This window comes from Stegodyphus dumicola, chromosome X2 (genome assembly GCF_044657685.1).
Source record: "Stegodyphus dumicola isolate Sdum_Otavi_A_Nest chromosome X2, ASM4465768v1".
NCBI classification, from domain to species: Eukaryota; Metazoa; Arthropoda; class Arachnida; order Araneae; family Eresidae; genus Stegodyphus; species Stegodyphus dumicola.
The window spans coordinates 176,427,634-176,450,511 of NC_140781.1; the positions used below are offsets into that span (position 1 = coordinate 176,427,634).

General features: G+C 33.3%; 1 long non-coding RNA gene across 1 annotated transcript in view; it reads right to left on the minus strand.

Annotated features, from left to right (window-relative positions):
* Positions 1-1,860: 1,860 nt before the first annotated feature.
* Positions 1,861-22,878, minus strand: part of LOC118196798 (uncharacterized) — a 57,683-nt gene continuing 36,665 nt past the window's right edge. The window contains exon 3 of the long non-coding RNA XR_004759466.2: positions 1,861-5,870. This is a non-coding gene — a long non-coding RNA (uncharacterized LOC118196798). The remainder of the gene's footprint in view (positions 5,871-22,878) is intronic.

A 22,878-nucleotide genomic window follows, 5' to 3' on the forward strand; every position in this document is an offset into this window, starting at 1 on the left:
GCAGTAGAATTCGATGTTCCCCAGATAGACTGCAGTTATGATAAAGGGGGAGGGATGTGGTATATCAATAACTATCGATGTGGTATACCATAATCAGACTTAAAGCTGGCACAGCGCTAAGCATCGAAGCACGCACAATAATAAGAAAATGACTGGAATGCGAGTAGTGTGTATGTGAGTGATGATACACTTTGTACATATAATAAAGTAGCATGTAGAGTAAAAGAGTGTGTCTTGTGAAATAAATTATGCACTAAAGGATACACGGTAACTGTAATATAGTCTCTTTTTCAGATGTAGAGATAGCTGTTCACATTTAAACAGTGGGAACAGTCTGAACATAATTTTATAGGCCTTTCCATATACTGGGTCATGTGATCGTTCCATGAGAAATTACTATTGAGGGTAACTCCGAGGTAGCTTGCTTTGTTACCCTTGGGATTGGGGAACCAAAAAGGGCGACTTGAGTTTTAATTTGGTCGAGTCTGAGAAGAATTTTACATATTGAAGATTGCATGCTGGTTTTCCAAAAACCACACCATTTTTCTATGGCTGGAATTTTTTCTTGCAACCTGGCCAGAGCATGGTCTGGTCAACCTGATCTGGAAACAATTACCATGTCATCAGCGTAGCTGGCTAGGAGAATGTTAACGTTGTTTGGAAAGCTGGGGAGATCGTTAACGTAAATTATGTAAAATAAATTCCCAAGGATGCTACCTTGCGGAATACCAGCTAGGATATTCTTTACAGTAGAAACAGCCTTTCCATGTTTGATACTGAAAGTGCGCTTTTCAACAGTCACACTGGAAGAACTGACTGATTAGGTATCGCCGGAATACCGTACGAAATGCGGTTTCTCCGACTCAATCAAATTACTGCCACATGGGAGCATCACTTGAGACTGTCAGTACATTAACCATCAGTAAAGAGGAGGTAGGTAAAAGGAGACCAGAGAATCGCACGGTCAGAAATCCAGCAATCATGAACAGACAAAACATGGTGAGTGTATAGTCTTAACTCAGTGAGTGAAAGCAAGCAAATCTAAAAATATTAAATACAAAAAATAAAAAATTACATTACAATGTCAAGACTTTATATAATATAGCAGACAGAGCAGTGTTCATCTAAGGAACTGATGTCCTTCACAGAATACTTCCTAATCAGCTGCGAATCACCAAAATTAACAGCTTAATTATAAAAGAGATTTATTGTGCATAACCATGTTTAGTAACATACTGGGAAATGCTGTGGATAAATAATGCAGCTTGCAACACTCACTTATGGGATAATTCACACAGGCATACTACAATCTGCGAAATATAACTTCATGAAAAAATCAAAAGCACTTAATTTTCTCACCATCAAAGTCTGGGTAGTGTTCTTGTCCTCATCATGGTCAAACAAACAACAAGACTTCTGTCACGAAATGAACACTTTTAAGAATCTTCTAAAACATTGCCTAGATACATACCAGCTGAGCTAGTACCTCTGACTTATAAAATCTCTGAAGTTGCAATATGAGAAGTTTATTGGATATGGGTACTGGTTTTAATCATCATAAACTCACCCAGTTAAAAAATGACTACAAATATAACAGTCATACAAATTTCCAGGTACATATTTAAACAAACTTTATTTTAAGTATGTTCATTTATTACTTTATTGTTTTGGGAAATACACTTTCTTTCGATAAACATGAAAAATGCTAAAAAATAAACAAAAATACTTGGTCTAAATTAATTTTTTAACACCCTCACAGAATTTGCAGATTAATCTTATCATTGAATCACTTTTAGTATAATATCTTACCTTCACATATCACCTAAAATTGGCAAAATAGAATGAATAACAAAAATCAAATATTTTTTAAACATTTATTTCACTTGAAAAATGTAACAAATTTATAACACATTATTTAAAATATGCAAAAAAATATTAAAGTACATAAAAAACAGAACAAATCTATGAGATACAAAATTTTCAAAAGTAGAAATAGGTCCTTAATTCTTGAAATAGATCATCATCATTCACTAATGTTCAAAATTAAAAAAATTTGTCTGTTTTGACTTCTTTTTTTTTTAAGTCTAGAAAAAGTAAAATTACGTTTCCAAATACAAAATGCAAATTTTTAGTGTCCAATGTACATATGGGCCAGGTAAAGGCACTCGTTAAAAGCATACATGGCATTTTCCATGTTTCATTTGATTGCACTTTTTGCTGACTTTCGTGGTTCCCTCCCCCAACATTTGGTGAAATTCAAAACAGCTGAAATTAGTAACCATCAATGCTTGGCTGAATACTGGAAGTAGGGTAGTCTCAAATGTAGGTTGCCAGACTTGAACATAAGGCTCCGTTCAGACGAGGGCGTAAAGGGCATAAGTGGTTAAAGCCAAGCTCCGTTGCCAAGGCAACTAGTCACTGCTATGTCACAGAATCTGGTTTAGGACTCGTGGCATAGGGTTCAAAGCTTTCAACTTTATGCCGAGTTTGGGATAAGCGTCAACCAATCAGAGCGAAGCTAAAACGAAGCGGCTTTCTTTAGACGATTTCGCTGTCACATTGAAGGTGACGTTTTTTTTAATATGGAACACATCGTATCTGAACGAAATAAAGAGTTGATCTCGCAAGAAATCTATGATGATGACATGCATTTTTTAATGAGTTTTTAATGCATTTTTAATGAGTTTTTCAATTTATATTGAAAAATACGGATGAAACTCATAAAGTGAAAGTTGAGCTCAGGATTATGTACGCTGTGTATGATCCTGTAGATGATTGATCCCATCCAATATTTTTCATTTTATTATGAAAATTCTTTAAGATGGTTGCAAAAATGCTTTAAGATGGTTGCTTTGGATGCTTGCAAAAATTTTATTTTTTATGTGTAAATTATTATTATTACTCTCTTTCTGTCTATAATTTTTTTAAAATTATTACTATATTTTTTCCCTTTTTAATTATTTTTGTAATTAAGAATAAATTTATTGAAAAAGCTGGAAATATTGTATTGCTAATTTTTTTTCCAAATGCTGATTTTCTTTCCAAACAAACTTCATGAATTAATTTTACTAAAACATCAAATCAATATCAAGAATCTGCTGTTTTTTTAACAGTAAAAATATTACTTAAAAAGAAAAAATTATTTTCACTTACTTAAGAATAGTCACAATAGTCAATTCAATGGTGTAAGCTTTGTATAAGTAATAAAAGATTAATCTTTTGAGAAAATGCTCTTATGAATTCCAAGAAGGAAAAAATGTAGTGAAATATCCTTAAAACAACAGTCAACAGTCTAGATAGTTTTGTGTCCTGTTGAATTTCTGTTCTGTTTTTTAATTACGTTCTCCATGAAAGGAATTTACTTTTAATGAAACTGAATAGCAGACATAATTCATAAAATGGACTATAATTTAATGAATAGTATTTGTTATTATTATCCACTCTTTATTACTATCATTTGAATGGAATTTTGATCATTAAATTCATGCTATTTCTCTGGTAGAAATTCCTGGATCAGGTATAAATGTTTATAATTTTGATGTATTTGAAGACTTGGGTACCTAAAATTTGTCAATGTGAAATTACTTTTGAGATTTGGTCGTAAACAGAAATGACAGCGTATGTTGAAATTAAATTCAGGGGTGCGGCTTATACATGCAAATTATTAGAAATAGATGTATACAAACAGCTGGCAAGACAGCAAAATGTATTTAATGATTGAGCATGAAATAGATTGTTGGGTGAACGTTTCCTAGTATTGTACTAGTTGTGGTTGCTGGTCATTGTGACCAGTTGTGGGATACTAGTACTAGTGATAATTGATACTGTAGTGCAGCAAACTACTATAGTGATAGACAGGGAAAGTGAATAAGGAGTGCTAATCACACGTTTCACTGTCACAGAAACATGTTCCTTTTGATTGAAAATTTAAATAATAATAATAATAATGTAATAATAATAAATAATAATAATGTAATAATAATAAATAATAATAATAATAATGAAAATTTAAAAAATAATAATAATAATGTATGGTAAGTATTACTTTTAGCTTAACTGCTTTCAAACCTGCAAAATGGAAAAATATTATATAAAGACTATCTGTTAGTTATCCTCAAGATTTTTTTTTAATTAGGCATATTTAGAATATTGTATTTCTCCTAAGAGAAATTATATATAAAAATTGAAGAAGGTTTTATATATATGCATGTGCATGTTTATAGTATAGAGAGTACTACAGTACAATGCTAAATATATTCCATACTGCTTTGCACAGAAATATATGTGCCAACTAAATATTGGTCTTTCAAAAAAATATCTCTAGACCATTTTGTTATTTTTCTTTTTTTTTTTACCTTCTTCCATTGCCTCTTGGCTTATAAGCAGAGCAGATAAAAGAGCATTCTGCTGAACCAGTAAAACTTTGTGGTCAGCTGAAAAAGCCATGACACAAAATAACGAAAACGAGCAGAGCGAGCGGGAGAAATCAATTGGGCTAGAAAACAGCGTGCGAAAGGTGTAGACACATCCACGCATGCGCAAATTTAGCTTCTCTCATTGGCCACAGCTTAGACCCCCGTCTCGCAGGTGTGAACGGATGTTCCGTATTTTATGCCCTTATGACTATGCCTCTATGCGCTTTATGCCCAAGTCTGAACGCAGCTTTACGCCCAACCTCTTGTACAACTTAAGAAAAATGTTTAAAGATACCATGCCTATTAAGAGAAATAACATGGTCAAGCAAGGCGTAATATGAGTATTGTAACAACCTTTCAGCTCTCTCATGACTCATGAGGCCACAGAAAGATGGGCTTCAAGAGTTACTGTTTCCCGAAGGCTATATGCGAAAGGTCTGTTTGAAAGACCTGCTGTTTGCATCCCGACTTCTGCACACATAACAGTCTATTTAGTATGGTGCAGATAACACTGACTTTAAACCAAGCATTAGTAGGAAATGCTCCTTTCAGAGATGAGTTTCAATTCAGCCTAACCACTGATTCCCAAAGTACCTTCATCTGGAAAGTACCAGGGAAATGTTATCTGTCCTCCAACACCCAGTATAATGGACCAGTATAGCATTAGAGTTTTGAATGAATGTCAGTGCAGCATCGTGCTACACAGATGTAAAGACCTTCACATCTTTTCACATCACATGCTCCATGACTGGCGCAAGGAAGATATTTTAGACACCTACATACATCTTTTCAAGGATGCAGTTTACTTTAAGCTCATTTTTATGGATGACAACATTCGACCACATAAGGTTATTCCAGTGAAGGATTCTCTGGAAAGAAAGGATATTAACTGGACAGTTTGGCCGGCCATATCTTCAGATCTTAATCTATAGAAGATGTCTGGAATGTTCTTAGGATAGCAAGTGCAACTTGCATTCCCTATCCCAGAAATCTCCAAGAGCTGGAAACAATGCTGCTGCAGAAATGAGACTAAGTGTACACAAAGATTGATAAACTTATTTCCCCAGTCTGAAATCATCTTATGTCAACTCCATGATAGTTAGAGAGGTTCATACTCCCTATTAGCCTTCTTCAACGAGCTTCACACTAATAGGGAGGAGAAGTCCACACACTCCAATACCCTTGTGTGCAATATGACTGTTGTATAATATATTGTTTTGTATTCTATTAACCTATGTGCATACCAAACTTCATTAAAATCTGTCTATGAGTTCTGACGATAATTGATCAAATGTGAAAATTTTTTTAATTTTGAACAACAGCATATATACTTTTAAATCCAATTTTCTTCTAAAAAATTCAAAAAATATTACAAATCAGGACAGACGAGGTAGCCACAATAAATTCTAACTTCTTAAAACTCTTGACTAATTTTGCAGACAGGCAAAGCATCATCTGGAAAAGAAGCAAATATCAGTTTTGATTCTACAAACTAAATACACTATAGAAATAAATAAAAACACTAATACTTAGCACTTATATCTTTGAATAAATATGATGTTTAAAAAAGATTGCTATTACACATTTACTTTCTACAATATTCATCCTAAACATTCCCAATTACAAGTTTTCTTATATTAAGATAGAGAATTTTATGAAACTATTTCAGTACTGTCAGTAGTACAGTTTTATAACACGAAAGTATTAGTTTTTACATGATCTCAACAAAGGCGAAATTCCTGTTGGTAACCTTAAGCAGATAACAATCTTCTGTTGACTTCTTGTTCCATTTTTCAAGACAAACTCAGGTTTTTCCTAAATTTTCATAATATTAGTTTTATTATAGCATATTATTATAGTTTTATTATAGTATTATGTGAAATACCAAAACAGTTTGGCAGCTGTTGAAAATCGAATCCCATCTTGCAATATACAGTACACTTTGCCCACGTCCAAGTATTATCAATACAATTCAACCAAAAACAAACTAATTTAAATCAGCATTTTTAATCCATGGCCACTGTCTCTTATTTTGCTGCCAAGGAATTCTGATACACATGCTGTTTATCAAGTATACCATTCTTCATCTAACAGTTAACTAGAGGCATTCTTTTACTTATTCGTATCACTAGAAACAAAACCCAAGGTTTACAAAAAGGCAGAACATGTTTTATTAGTGTACCCCAAAGATGAAGGGGTGACATCCAAAGATGTCAAAGATACAATAGAAAGGAATACTACTCCAAATAAACTAAAGACAGGAGTCAAATAGGTCAAGAAAATAAGACAAGGGGTCATTATGATCCAAACAACTAAAGAGAGGACTTGAGAATCTTAGAAGACGCGGTAAGAGAAAATGCCAGATTAAAAGACTTAGCTGAACCAAAAAAGCCAACTAAAGCAAATCAAAAGATAATCATTTACAGTGCAGATGAGGAAATAAAAGAAGATAACTTGGTAAAATACCTACAAAATCAAGAATCATGAGTTAAAAGAAGTGGAATTAGAAACCAAATTCAAAATGAAAGGTAGATTTGGAAATAACTGGGTGGTCAGTATAGACCTCAAATCATTTAATCAAATAATGAGAATCAAAGAACCAAATATAAAATAGAAATGAAAACAGGTTTGAGTATATTCAAAGACACTCAATGTAAGCAATGCTTAGAAATAGGATATATCACAAAAATGTGTAAGGCAGAAAAGTACTGCCTCAAACGTGGGAAATGCAAATGCACATTAGCAAAAGTGGACCTACAAGAAAAAAAAGTGTGTAAATTAGAGAGAGAAAAAAAAAAAAAGAAAAGAAAAGAAAAGAAAAGAAAAAAAATTATTGTTCAAATTAAGCTTAGAAACAAACTATAGTAGCACTCACAGAAACTACCCGTCCAAAATAAAAGAACTATAAATACTTAAAATTCAGTTAAGGCTTTAACCCTTTGACGTGCAGTATATAAAATAATTGAAATTGTGCTAAAACTTTGCATGGACTTATGGACCCTGAGGACACAAAATCGAGACTTGAAAAAATCTAGAGCGAAATCCTAAATTTTGAGAGCCGGTATATACAGTCAAAAGTCTTTAATCCGGACGTCCATAATCCAGAATGATCTATAATCCGGGCCTCAAAGCTATAAACGTTCTGCACATGCACATATGCGTTTACGCTTGTGCATAATACGTTTATGCATGCGCGTTTAATGTATGGATGGTATAAGCTAAGCTAAAATTATCTAATTATCTATTTCGGTTAATGTTGCAGATTGCGCTGTTACTTAATCTTCTAATTGGATTCGGCTTATTATTTCTTGCAGACTGTTAGAGCAATTTTATAAAAGTAAGCTTGAACTTTCGATTATGTCAAAAAGAATTTCCGATTTTGGAGCTGCCAAAGGATCTACAAAACAAAAGTATGTTTCAATGTCGATCAAACAAAAAGTGGAATTGCTGCAAAAAAAAAATGGATAAAGGCATATCCTTTGTTTCTCTAACCATTCCGAAATCTGTTTATCAATTTCACGCAGCTCTGCCGGGAGGGGGACGTTGCGGTGCGCAAATGAACTGGAAGTTGATCTGTTAGCACTATCCTTATCTTCAGGGCAGATGTTTTTATTTTATTCGAGTTACAATTCCTTACTAAATGTAGTATTTCATCTCGATGTACTCCATCTTTGATATGATTTAAATCAAATTCCTCGTCATTATAAATATCACGAATACACATCAAATAGTTTTCTAGTTGCAATTTTCTAATTTCGACTATGCGTAATGTATGCTTTACGCATGTGCGCGTTAAAAGAAATGTTTAATAAAGTAAACAAATAAATATTAAGCTTCTTTTTGTAAATTTTGATACCTTTTAGATCATAATTGCTCTTTATTTCATAAATTATGGTTTCATATTTTTAATTTTATAATTTCTGCATGCCATCTTACCAGATTTAAACTGATGATCTATAATCCGGAAAAACCGATAATCCGGAATCACTGAAGACCTGACTAGTCCGGATTAAAGACTTTTGACTGTATTTCAAACCGGCGCCCCTCTAAGACATTTTTTTCCAGGTAGCTGCCAATTGTTAATTTTTGTTTTTTAAATTAATTTTGTGTACTTTTGATGTGCATCTGTAGAGATGGGTGCTTGAATATAGTTATGTAAGTCTGAAGACAAAAACTTTTAAAATTTTGGTAGAAATTTAAAATTTTAAAAATAAAATTTATGTTTTTATGCACTTTGATGATGCAAGCCAGGTGAACATACTTATGTAAAATATGGGTAAAAAACTTTTGAACTTGATTTCAATTCAATATTATTATTTTATAAAAAAAATTAGCAAATATGGCACTGCATGCGTAAATCGTACCATGCTGTAACTGAACTAGTATAATATTACCAGGACATATAACAGCCGAAAAATAAAAAAATTGTAAAATGAAACACTACGACTCAGATGAGAAAGTATGTTGCATTTTTGAAGTCATATTTTACGCTTTAGATAATATGTAAAAAAGCCATGTTTCATGCTATGATACCAAGAATCGCCCCCCCCCTACGCACACACATTTTAGATTATTGAGGACCGTAAGGGCCACTTTTTTATTTTTTGTAAATATAGGTTGTAATATTATCTTTTTGTTCAGGAACAAACGCCATTAAACAACTTTATTATTTTATACACCTCAAAGCTCTTATTTTGATTTTCAACCACTTAGGCCTCCTAGGGGCTCCTTTTCAACTTTTGCATAAATTCTAGTTTGCATCTAAAATGTGCCTTAGAAATATTTTCCTTCAATTTCCCAACTGTGAAATTTATTTCATAGACAACCTATTTGTAACCTAACCCTAAATTTCTCTTGCATTCCCTAGTCTTTAATCTGAAATTAACAAAGACGATAATAAAAGGATGCTTTCAAATCACCAGTTTTTGTGATTACACTAAGAGGTGGACCTTAAGTGCACTTCTATTTCCCATTATTTTTAAGTAAGCTTTCTCTAATGTGTGATCTTATGACACCATACAAAGGGTGACTCCCGAATGACATATCAGTTATCAATCACCTCCTTTCATTTTCGTTGGATTCTAAGATTTTTGAAAACACGAAGCAACTGGTGTCCTTTGGGGGCTAATATGCCACATTTAATCCCTACAATTGTATAAAATTTTAAACCCAGACAGCAATCTTGAATTCGATAAGTCTTTCTCTTGGGAAAAGGGGAAGTGCTGAAGTTAAAATTTTAGCTAAATAGAGATGAATGAAACTCAAGCGGCGTAAAAAAAAAAGAATAAAAAGAAACAAATATACTTGTGTTCAGTCCTAGTGCAGGGTCAGTAAACTCCCCATCCCTTCATGAACATAATACTGAATTCTAAACAACTTGTAAGTTAATCATAAACAAATTGTTACATCATAAACTATTATAATGTAAAGCAATGCTGTCATCTCACAGAGTAGAGAAGGAGAAGCCTGTTACTGCTATCTATTGGATCTATTAGCAGAGTACCCTCAGTAGGAGTGCCGGTATATATTATATACCGGTATTAAAAACATATACATAATCTTCTTTTAATTATCAGTTTTGATTGAAATGCAGTAAATATAAAAGGTTCAGCATGTGTACGTCATATATTTACAGATTTTGAATTTTTCCTTTCTCTCTAATAGAATTTATCAATCTTCAAACATGATACCTTGGAACGAGGTATATTAATTTCATAACTGCAAAATATTGAGCATTCATAGGGTGGTGCCCCATTTAGAATCGAAAGGAAACAGTAGAAACTTACGATTATAGCTTTTGGTGTAATGAAATTAGCATTTTTCCATAGGTTAAAAAATTGACATATATATTGGTGCCCTGCAAAGGGTTAAACAGAATAATGCAGATCAACTTCAATCAGAATAATCAGAATAATGCAAGCACTCCTGGAAAAAATCCCTGCAATTAAAAACAGATCTTGAGACTACAATAAATAATCAGTCAACAGAATGCATTCAGGAGCTATACTTAATTAAAAATGCATTAAGCGGATTTTCCTTAAACTCATTGTCACAGACAGAATGCAACAAGCACCATTATAATAAAGGACAATAAAATCCTCAAAGTGTGAAGGGCACATTTTACATACCATCACAGCTTACATAGATCAGAAATCACAAACTGGGAAGTGGACACAAAAGAAACGTTGAGTGACCACAGAGCACTTAACTTCGAAATTAATGTAGCATTCAAAATCCCTCACTAAAGACTAATGAGGATCGAAAACACAGAATGGCTTAATTTGCGACAAGATGTCTCAAACCTAATTGAAAATTTAAGCTAAATATAAAAGAGATTAACAGTGTAATAAAGCATATCTCAGAAAATCTAAGATCCCTTTATAGGGAGCACAAAAGAATTCACAAGCTTGCCAAAGCCTACAAAAACACAACCTCATAGTGAAACAACTCCCTTACGCAGGATAGGAAATAATTAAAATGCCTCATAAAAACTTCCAAAATGCTAGAGATCAAGATAAAAACAATAAAAGATTAATATACAATACAGCTGCTGCAGTTTACAAAATGCATATCTTCGATGCTAAATTAACGGCATGGAAAAACTACTGGGACAGTTTACAAATAATATGTCTCTCATTACATACAATGACATAGCAAAAAGAAAAGCATAAACCACTAAAAATATGTAAAAAAATCAGAAACAGAATGGACAGGACAGACACAGTGGAAGAAACTATATACATTGAGTGTTCACTTCCTCCATGACTTAACAGAAGATGACTTCATTATCCAATTCAGAAAATGAACAGAAGAGGACACATAGGAACACAGTGCAATGAGACATGTGGCAGTTTCATTATCTAATCCAGAAAATGATCTCCCAATTGAAATAGATGAAATTTAAAAAACATTTAATTCCAAGAAAAGAGGCCAAAGCCCCAGGGGTGACAAACTATCATTAATATAATAGAAGAGCTATTTATAGCCAAACCAGACCTAATTTGTGAATTAAAGTATAACTCCAATTATCCCAAACTCCGATTATCTGAATCACTTTCAGAATTTAAGAAAAATTGAGATGGAAACATAGTGTTGGACAATCAACGATTTAAGACATTAAAAGGAGCAAACCTACTTTTAAACTTCGTGTCACTGCTTGAAAACGAAGATGGAAGTTCTTCAAGAAAATCAATGAAGGGTGCAACAAACAAAAATTTAGAAGGTGTCGTTTTCAAGTGGTTTTTGCAGCTAACATTCTATGGGTAACTCAATCTTGTGTCCAATTCTTCGTGAAAAAGCTAAGATCTCAGCTCAGAAGCTTGGTTGTTCATCCTATAAAACGAGTATCGGCTGGCTAAGAAATTTTAAGTGCAGGCATGGTATCCATCAAACAACTTACATTGACCGAGATGTTTAGCAAGCAATGACTTTCAGCACTTGTAAGTACTGTACAGTACTCTATATAACATGTACATAAAAGTGTTGCCTTTATAAATTAAAACCTATTTTTCTTTCAAAATAGCTTTCTCTCCCATTTTCAGCATACAGCACATACAGTAATTAATTAAAGTGTACATAAACCCTTTCTATGGAAAAAATCCAATTATACGAATGGGATCTAGTCCCAAATGATTTGGATAATTGGAGTTCTACACTACTTAATAAATGCTTAGATAACGGATACCTCCCAAAAAATGGAAGATATACAATTTCGTCCTCTTCCACAAAGAAGGGAAAACAAGGCATCTACAAGCATAATAGAGACCCATCTGCCTTTTGTAGACATGGGGAAAAGTCATGGATAAAATAATAGCAAAAAGGCTAAGTAGCTAATAACAAAAGGCAAATCTCCAGTAAAACTCTTAATCAAAATCAGTATGAGTTCATCCCAAGTAAAAGTACCATAAATGCAGTGAATAATCTGATCAATACAATACATAAGAACAGGCAAACAAGCTGCACACACGTGTAGTTTCACTAGACATGGCCTCAGCTTTTAACAATCGCTGGTGGACAGGCCTTCTCATGAGACTTGATTAATTGCTCAAAAAAATCTATACAAAATAACCCAAAGTTACCTGAATGACTGAAGTATTGAACACAAAAGAGACAGTGTTGAAATAATGCACTCATACTAGAAAGGCACACCCCATGGATCAAATCTGGGCCATTTTTTGGAAAGTGATGGTCAGTACAGCCCTAAATCTAGATTTCAAAGGAGGGGTAAAAGTACAAGCTTATGAAGATGGCTTCATAACAGCAGGAGACTACAAGCTGAGACTAGAGGAAGGAGCACACAGAGCACTGAAACTCTTAAAAACTGGAACTTCAAACATAAATCCAGCATAGATAAAAACAAATTCTCTTCTCATAGAGAGTAAAACTTCATCAATCTCCACCCAGGATAAAATGGGATAATCTCCCAATTCCAGATGTGACACCCTAAAATATTTAGGGTTTACCCTAGACAAAAAGCTTACCTGGATCCCACACCTAGCACATGTCACAGAAAAGACACAAAACCTAAGCTAAACAATAAACAGATTAGTTGCTCAGAAATGGAGTAAAAAAATTAAAGCTTAAAGTAGAGAAATTTTTAGGATTGAAAAACAAGAGCAGGGACACAATAAGGAGGTAACCAAGAAGACATACTCCAAATTAAGACTGTAAAGAAAAGACGATATAGGTATCTCAGAACAGCAAAACAGAAATGGCCCCATATCTATAAGAAATGCATTCCAAAACATACTGTGGATATTCTAGGTCATTGATTATTTTCACACTATACAAAACAGGACATCCACATAACACACATAATAAATTGATGAATTCTACAAGATTGTCAAGATAAATTGATGAATTCTACAGTGAAAGATAAACCAGCATTAATAAAACCATAACAAATCATATTATACACTACGCTGTGCAATTAAGCAATTGAAAATATATATTACAGCATTCTTTCTCTCCATGTAAGAAAAATAAGGAATTATGACACTTTATAGACTTTATAATGTGTTCCAGTTCCATACAACTTTGCTAGTAGTTTCGCAAGTAAAAATCAAAATTTAAAAGATATTTTAAATATCATGTGGACTGCAAAATTAAATAATTCCATTTTATTTCTATTGTTATTGTAGCATACAAAAATATAAAGTAGATTAGCTTTTATAAGCAAAACTATAATGAATTAACGATTCATTTTACTTTCCATATATAAAGTGAACACAATGCATACATTTTTAACGTTTTTAACATTTACTTTCTAAAATGGTAGGATTTTTATAATATATATGTGTATCTACCTACCTATTTGCATATATACAAATACATTATTTGAGGGGACGGTCCCTAAATTGCAAAAATTGTTTCTAGGATTTCCCAAGTCAAAAAAGTTTGAAGACTATGGTCTACTATACAAAAGACAGCAGAATAGTTTCTCAACCAGTACTAGTTGAAGGGATGATAGAAATAAAATTCACACTTTTTTCATTAAAGCAGTGAAACATACAATTAATTCAGCACCAATAAGAATAAGAAGAATGCTAAGAGCAAGTGAATACAAATTTAATGGGAAAAGGTCAACTACTCTCTACCATAACCATAATTCTCTGTCAATGTACTTAAGGCTATGAAGCAGAGTATCTGGAGAGAAATGTGCAAATCTCAAGGGTAACTTGCTAGCTGAGAACATACATAATCAGCAGCATACTGTGGATTTCAACACAAGAGATTAGATATGAAGAGTTATTTGAATATGACTACTAGCAAGTATAACAATGTGTAATACGCTTCAGGTACAGGTCTGAAAAATGGAAATGTAAAGGAAACCATAGTGATCATACCTAAGTACATAATTTTTCATTTTATGTTATAATAAATCATTCTATTTAAATAAGTAACCTGTCTCTTAAACCCTTCAGAGGCAGTATATAAAAGTATTTAAATTGTGGTAAATGCATGAATTGTAACATATGAAACACAAGAACATAAAACTGAAGCTTATAAAAATCAACAGTGAAATCTTGAATTTTGAAGACCAGTTTAGATCTCATACTATTGCCCCTGTGAGACATTTTTTTCAGTGTTTACCCTGCCAATGTTTTATTTTTAAAATCTATTTTTGCAATAGAAATAGGTGCTTGAATGTGATTACTTAGGTTCGGGGGTCTAAAATTTGTGTTGAAATTTTTTAAATAAAATTTACATTTGTACGTACTGATTCCACCTGGTTGAACATACTTATATAAAGTATGTGAAAACAGCTTTCAAAAATGATTTAAATTAATTATTATTCTATCAAAAAATTTAATAAATATAACACTGCAGGCATAAATTGGATCATGCTCTAACTGTAAGAGTACAGATTTATAATCTGAAAGGTTTCAGATTTTAAATTACGTCCAAAGGGGCATATTTATAACATTTTGTGTGCTACCTTTAATTATTACGTATCATGTTCTTTGCAATTAAACCATAAAATTCAGTCCAAGAGCAATATCGTAAAATAATTTTAAAATGAGCATATCTGTAGAATTTCCGATACACAGTCTCACGTGCAGGAGATAAAAATGTTTTTTCTATACAACGTTGCCATTGTTCGCTTTAAAATCCTCGAGTTTGTTAATCAAAAATTCGTTAAAGTTTTTCAAAATATGAAATCGATAATAAAACAAATTCAAAATTTGCGCTTCCAGATGCCCATATTCGCAGAAGGATTACGTTATTCAAAATTTGATGGCTCTAGGTAACATTGTTTTATCACAATGCGAGAAACATACATACATTTATGCAGATTCTTTATTATTTAATTTCTTTAAATATAATACAGGGTGATAATATTTGGTGGTAATAATTTGAAAAGTGAAACAACGCTTGTGGTGAATCAACACAAAATGCCTCTTTGGTCTAATAAATAAAATGGAAAGGGTAAATAAAAATTGTTTTTTTCTGTATGAACGATATATTTAATAATCAAGTTTGGCAACATGTCGTCAATCGGCGACGAAAGTTTTTTTTTTTTTTTTAGTCGATCACCTACTTCGAATATTGATTTTTTCTTAACATTGTCGACTTATACGCAGGTATACATGGTACATAATTTTGTTCAGGAAAATTACCTCTTTACTAGAAGTAAAATCCTGGTTCACCTAGGAGTTTTTTCCCCTCTATTATCAGAGCCCAGTACCCTGTAGAACCCCTACTACTTAGTAGAATCACTCACCCTGTTCATCTCTAACTGCACCAAGATTTTTTGGGAGTTATCAAGACAGCTATATAAAAAACGCAATTCGATGCTCATGTTGCTGTCAAGCATTTTGAAGATCTAAAGTTGCTGGATAATTTTGCTGCAGTTCTGTGCTTGTGTATTTCCAAGAAAGTATTTGACAATGTTACTGAATACCAACCAATCATTCTTTTAAAGTTCTGTCATTATTCTGCTGACATGTTCATCTTTAGGAGCTGCCGAATCAGTGGACCATCCAACACATTGGCCTTTATCTTTTCAAATGACAGGCTAGTATATGCCAAAATGAGGTATTTTAAACAAGTCTCCATCAATTGGCAAAGCATTAACAAACTGCTTCATTAGACCCAGTTTTATATGCAGAGGTGGAAATAAAATGTCCTTTTGGTCAACAGGTGGCTGATGTAGAAATATCTGGATCAACAGGTTTCAGGTCAGATCTTGGCAGCCAATCTGACTGCACCCAATGCTTCTCACAAGCTCTGCTACTCCATGTACACAAAAAGTAGGGATACTTAATAAACCTACTTTACTGACCAAGAAGGAAACAGAGCATTTTAATGTCAACGTATATGATCCATTGGTGCATGAGATATTGCAACAAATTGATGACTCTATGTCTTCATATTCTTCACACAAACTGAATGTTATACTGAGACTGCACCAAATATATTTCCAGTGTGTAGGTGATCACACTTCAAGCTCCACTTTGAGCCATCGATCAACAATCATATTGAGTTGCATTATATGCTGAAATTCCCAATTCTTCCATGAAACTAAGTATGTTATGGCAATACATTAACCCATCATCACTTTGAATGTACTGCAGAAACACACTTCTCTTGACTGAAAGTAGGATGGATACCTATCTCCTTTTCCAAACAAATTTTTCTCATGCAGTCTAGATGCTAACAGCTCTGAAGCTTTTTTTGTACAGTCCCAATCATTCAATTGTGCTACATCATTCAACTCACATTAGTCAAATCCCTTACGAATGGCATCATCTTCAATTTCAAAATCTTCATAATTGGATTCAAGTCTATATTCACCAGAATTGTATTCCTATATTTCCAAAGTGGGCAATGCTTTGAAAACTGGCACTGAGAGTTTATCTGGGTAAAGCAATGGTCATACAGCTGATGGTATTCTATTTGATATCCGTTTTTCTCATTATATCCTGCTGTTTTCATCTAATAATCACTTGAGTGATCTCCGGGCTCTCAGCAAATCATAGGTATACTAAATGGAAATTTAGAATATGTTCCCTTCAATCCACATCCATAAACTCTCAATGCACTCCTTACACACTTTTGCAAGGGAACCATGACTTCCCCTGAGCACCAATTCTCATTTTAAAATAGGCAAAAATAGGCAAATGTGCTGATATTTGTCTTTTGGCTGCGTGTGATGGCAAGCTCTCATATTTTTCACTGAGAATTCCATTTCAAAATGGCAACAGGTTGTCTTGCTAAGACTTGGAATTAGTGATGTTAGCAATGTTTCAAGATTTCATATCCTTTGCTATGTTATTCTTTTACGACGAAGTCACAAATGTTATTTTATGACTGGTGTTAGTTATGTAGGTTTGTGGTGACCAAATATTTATCAATGTGCATGCTACACTTCGTAGGTTTCGAATAAATGTTTCATAGGTGATGATACTACGCTTTCTTCTTTGGTACTACACATGGGTAAATCAATGTTTATATTTTATTTAATTTTAGGTTATTAAGGCATACCAGAATCAAATCTTACTCTTTTATTTGGGTCATTTCGGCTGCAGCACAGAAAAATAATCAACATATCTATCCTTATTAAATATTTTATTAACAATTTTGATACTGTGACAAAGTTTAAGAATGCTAGGAATGGAAAAATTTCCACATACATAACAAAACAAATCGGGACTGTTTAACCACATACAACACAAAGTAGCAGAGACAGGCATAAGGAAAGGTTTCAATTCACATACAAGAATACATAAATAAAAATTAATCACTGCTAACCTTGTATACAAACAAGAACTCGGACTCAACACTGGAATGCACTTCACTATATCGGAGCAGCACAGTCTCACTACTGTATCTCAGGTGTAACTGAACTAATCTAGACAAGTATGCAACTGTCGTTGGTCTCCTACACTGTCATTTCACCCAGTGCCAATCTGAGGGTTTACGGCAGATAATAGGAGATTCAAGCTCGATGTTGCGGAGAATTGTCACATTCACATAAGGTGCAGAGAAAAAACTTGCTGTGGTAGAGGAAAACTAACTACAGTTTTGAAATCAGCATGCCTATTTAAAATGACACAAAAATCAAACTCAACAGAAATCATGTTACAAATTATTCCCCAGTGTTATTGATAGAGCTTCTTTTAAAAGTATAATATCTGAAAGAATATGATGGATAGGCAATCATGATTACAGCATTATGATACTGTCAAAAGATTAACGGGCTGACTGAAAGCAGTTCTATAGCTTGCTTGTGGCATAATCCTCTTACATGGGACTTGCTGATCTTACTTGGTCTATGGCAGAAATCCTCATTGCAGTGAGTGGCAAAATTCATCTTTGCTGTGCAATATGCATATGTGTCATATTTGCTGACCTGAAGTAAGAATTGCACTGGTGCACTATACGTTGTAACTATACCTGCCTTGAAAACTGGTTGCGATTTCGCCCATTACTTTATATGGAAGATGCTTCTCCAGTTATAAAATCCTGAGGTCCAAAACTTATCTGCATGGAGTATGCTGCAGTTATGTTTGAGGAATTTTTGAGCAACTTGAATGGATTTTGTGATTTCACTGAGGTCAGTATGAATGATTCTTAAGAAGATTTTGGTGAAGATTTTCATCAATTTTTGTGTCATAATGGAAACTGAATTATTTTATAAATTATCCATTCTTCGAATATAGGGTAGAATTAAATTATTTTTCATATGATTGTTTATTTGGAATTTAAGAGTAAGTGTTTAAAAAAAAAAAAAAAAGACTTTTAGCTGATAATTCTATTGGATTTTTGAAATATTTTTAGAATATCTTTAAAGTGTATTTTTTAAAGAAAATATTTTTATTATGTGTTCTTGGCATTCATCAGAGTGAGTTTTTTTTCTTATTGATAGCATGTACAGAATGTTTTTATGAGGTGAATATTTTACATTTTGTTAATATTCATGTGTTTTTCATTCTTATGTGTATCCCTAATGGTTATAGACGTGTAATAGATCTTCTATCCTTTTATACCATGCTTTAGTATTGATATTTTTCTTCTTAGAACTGTATACCTTTTCTACATTTAACAATCATGTTGTGTAATGAAAATTCTACAGATGATTTTTCAACTGAAAATCTTAGCAGTTATGCAGCTATCGCATATTTCAGTAAAATGACTGCCTTTTTGGAAAACAAGCCCTGTCTTATGGTTTGCTAGATTGGAATCGTAGCTTTCTGTTTCAAATACAACTTTGAATTTAACAGAATTTAACCATATTTTTGCTGCTGTGGATTCTCTACTTAATTCTGTTGGTAATATCATTCTGAAACCTCCTGCTACAGGAAAATATGATGCCATAAAACAAAGATTGATTGCAATACATTCTGAAAGTGAAGCATCAAAAATTCATACTCTGTTACAAGGTCTTGAGCTTGATGACCAGTGCCCTTCTCAGTTGTTGACTCATATACACTTTAGCAGGTGATACCATAGGTGAACCCTTGTTAAGATCTTTGTGGCTTGCTATAAAACATGATCTGTTTTGGCTCCTTTTAGTGAAGATGATTTGAGTAAATTTGTTATGGTCGCTGATAATATTACTGACCTCGCATCTCACTCATGTGAATACAGCTGTTGTGACCCCTCAGCCAAGTCAATCTGTTATAACTCATTTGGCAAAGCAAGTTGGTGAGTTAACTACTGCCTTAGGATGTAATTCTCGCAGTCCTAAGAGCAATTTTCAGCATTCATATGGGCACAGTAAGTTGCATGAATGCACTAATCGCTATAAAAAAGCAAACAGATGATGTTTGTTTCTATCATGTAAATTTTAACAAGTGTGCAAGGAAATGTCAATATCCATGTTCCCATCAGAAAACAGGAAATTTCAAATTGCTTGCTGGCCAAGGTGGCATTTGAAGGGTCAATTGTACACTTTTGGCCAATCCTTGTCAAAATTTAAATATTTAATTGATACTGGGACGGATTTGTCAGCATTACCAAAAAAACATATACTCAGTATTCTAAGCCTTTAGTTTTGTTTGCTACAAATGGAACTAAGATTACCATATTTGCCACTAAACATCTTACTCTGGATTCAAATTTATGTCGCACTTTTACTTGGTTACTTGTCGTTGCGGATGTTAATCAGCCAATTTAGGTTGCTGACTTCCTTAAGAAATATGGACTACTTGTTGACATTGCTAATAATTGTCTTATTGATTCCGAGACTAGTTTGTCATCACATGGCAAATTGTTTAAGAGCTGATTTGATTTGGGCATATCTGTACATCTTCGCTACTCTAAATTTGATAAATTACTAGCCGAGTATCCTAACTTACTAATCTTTCCTATGTAACCAACAATACTGAAACTTCGACAATTTTCCATTATGTTGAAACTAAAGTTTCCCTTGTATTTTCTAAATTTCATCATTTGTCACCAGATTTACTCCAGGTAGCACTGCAGGAGTTTGCGCACCCAGAAGTGCTTGGGCCAGCCCACTTCACGTGGTCCATAAGACATGGTGACTGGGACCCCAGCAGTGAATACGGCTGCTTGAAAGACGTGACTGTTATTCCGTATCATAGATTCAGGACTGCACAGGGTTTTTTTTTTTTTTTTTTTTTTTTAAATACTTTTCGACACTTGATTTGGCTAGTGCAGGGGTCTCCAAACTTTTCAGCCCGCGGGCCATATTGGGGCTTTAACGAAGCTTCGAGGGCCAAGATCCAGTTAGTTCATCATCCATGGCGATGCAACTATGATGAACAGCATAGAAGTTTTTAAACGAGGCAGTGAGATTTTTGTGATTGGATCTATACGCTATGATCTTACAAAGAGATCCTTGTTTTTTAGACTTTCATGCAGTTTCACCTAACATAAATTTCTTAAAGCTGTTTTTGAACATTTGCAAAAATATAATTTTGTCCAAGAATATTAGAGATTTCTTCGGTTTAGTATGTACTTTGCTTTTCAATCGATTTATCAGCGCATTTTGTTTACATTTTGATCAGCTGCAAACATTCGTTCCATAAGCAAATTTTTTGTAAAAAAAAAAAAAAAAAAATCTCGAAAATTAAAATAAATTACAACATATATAGAAAAATTAAGATTTAAATAAAATCACTACTGAAAATTTCTATGAAGCAACTTAGAATGCTACTATGAAACTAGAAAAGATAACACACGAAACCTTTATTCTTGTAAAGAGTACAATGAGAGTTTTCTACTTCCTTGTACAAAGTAAGGGAAGTATTGTAATTGCGAAAAATTTCAGATATCATATGTCAACGAAAATATCCATTTTGACCTCTCTCTCTCTCTCGCGAATCCATTTGAACTTTTTTTTTGGCGTGACATCTGTTCGTACGGACAGAATAAATGAATCTTTTTCTCAAAATGGATTCAGAAGAGATTTTTTTCGTGATGTCTGTACGTACGTATGCAGGTATCTCACATAACTCGAAAACGAGTGGCCTCAAAACGTTGAAATTTTGTATATGGGACATGTATAACATGTAGTTGCGCACCTCCCTTTTTGTTTGCAATCGGCTGCATCAGAACTCTATGTATATCTACCCAATCTGTTACTGGAGACGGGGAGTTTAGTTTTTTAGTCTTATATGCTTGTAGATTGTGCGATTTTTGCTTTCGAAGTGACTCAGGGGGTTAAGGTTTTTATAACTTTATTTAATCTGCATGCAATAGTTGTAGAATTATCAATATTTTAAAAGTTGTTTAAGTGCTACTAAGCCTACTAAAGTCGCTATTTGTTTACATTTTCAACTCCTGTTTTGTTTGAAGATGTTTTGAGTTTTTATGTATTTTTGCCTCGTCACGAAGTGAGAACTGAATGAGGAATCCATGTGTGTCCACATCAGATTTTATATAGAGCGTATTTCCCTCATAGTAAATTTAGAAATGATTGTATAATGTCCATATTATGTTTTATATACAACGCGCATGATAGGCAACGCATTTCTAGATTGGCTGTTATTATAAAATATTTAATGTGTATGTTATTTGTTACTTTAAATTTTAAAAAATTATTTTAAAGAAACCCCTGGCGTGCCGGATTATTAAATTTCGCGGGCCAGATTTGGCCCTTGGGCCGTAGTTTGGAGACCCCTGGGCTAGTGCATAGCATCAAATCCCTGTTAACCCCGAGGACATGCTTAAAACAGCTGTAACTACTCCCATTTGGATTATTTGAGTTCCTTAAAACTCGCTTCATTCGTGTAACATATGTCAAACATTCCAAAATTTATTCATCGAGTACTTTCTGGCTTAGACTTTTGCATTCCTTATTTTGATTATTTACTTGTGGCTTCAGCAAATAAAGACGAGCATGACAGCCACCTACATGTGATTTTTGGTAGATTGCAAAAGTATGGGTTTAAACTGAAGCCCTCTAAATGTATTCTAAGAAAGTCATCGTATCATTTCTTCACTCAGCTGATAGCCTCTTCCTTAAACTGCAATACTTTCTAACTTAATTAAACCTATAGTAATGTCTGAAATAAAGACGATTTTGTTAATGCTGCTGAATTTCTGTTGACGACTTTTGCCTAACGAAGCCATTACACAAGTTCTGCTTCATTCTCTTTTAAAATATTAAGAAGAATGATAAACATACTGTTTCTTGGATAGCTGAAACAACTGCGGCCTTTGAAAAATGTAGCACTGATTCGTGTGTTTAAACATTTAGACTCCTGCAAGATGTGTTTTCCTGTTTTAAATGTAAAGATATGGTTGGTTTTAACTGTTAGTTGAAGTTTTGCGTCTTTCTGATGAAGACAAATGGCGATAAAACATTGTCAAAAATCCCTCTCTCCAGAGTATGGAACTTCAAATTACTGAATCAACATATTTTACTTTGAAGGCTTTTTCTTGTGTCATGTGAATCAATACATTATACTTTGAATTATTTTAACTATCATAGAAATACTATCATGAATACACACTAAAACAGAACACTGAAAGTTTCAGTAACACATTT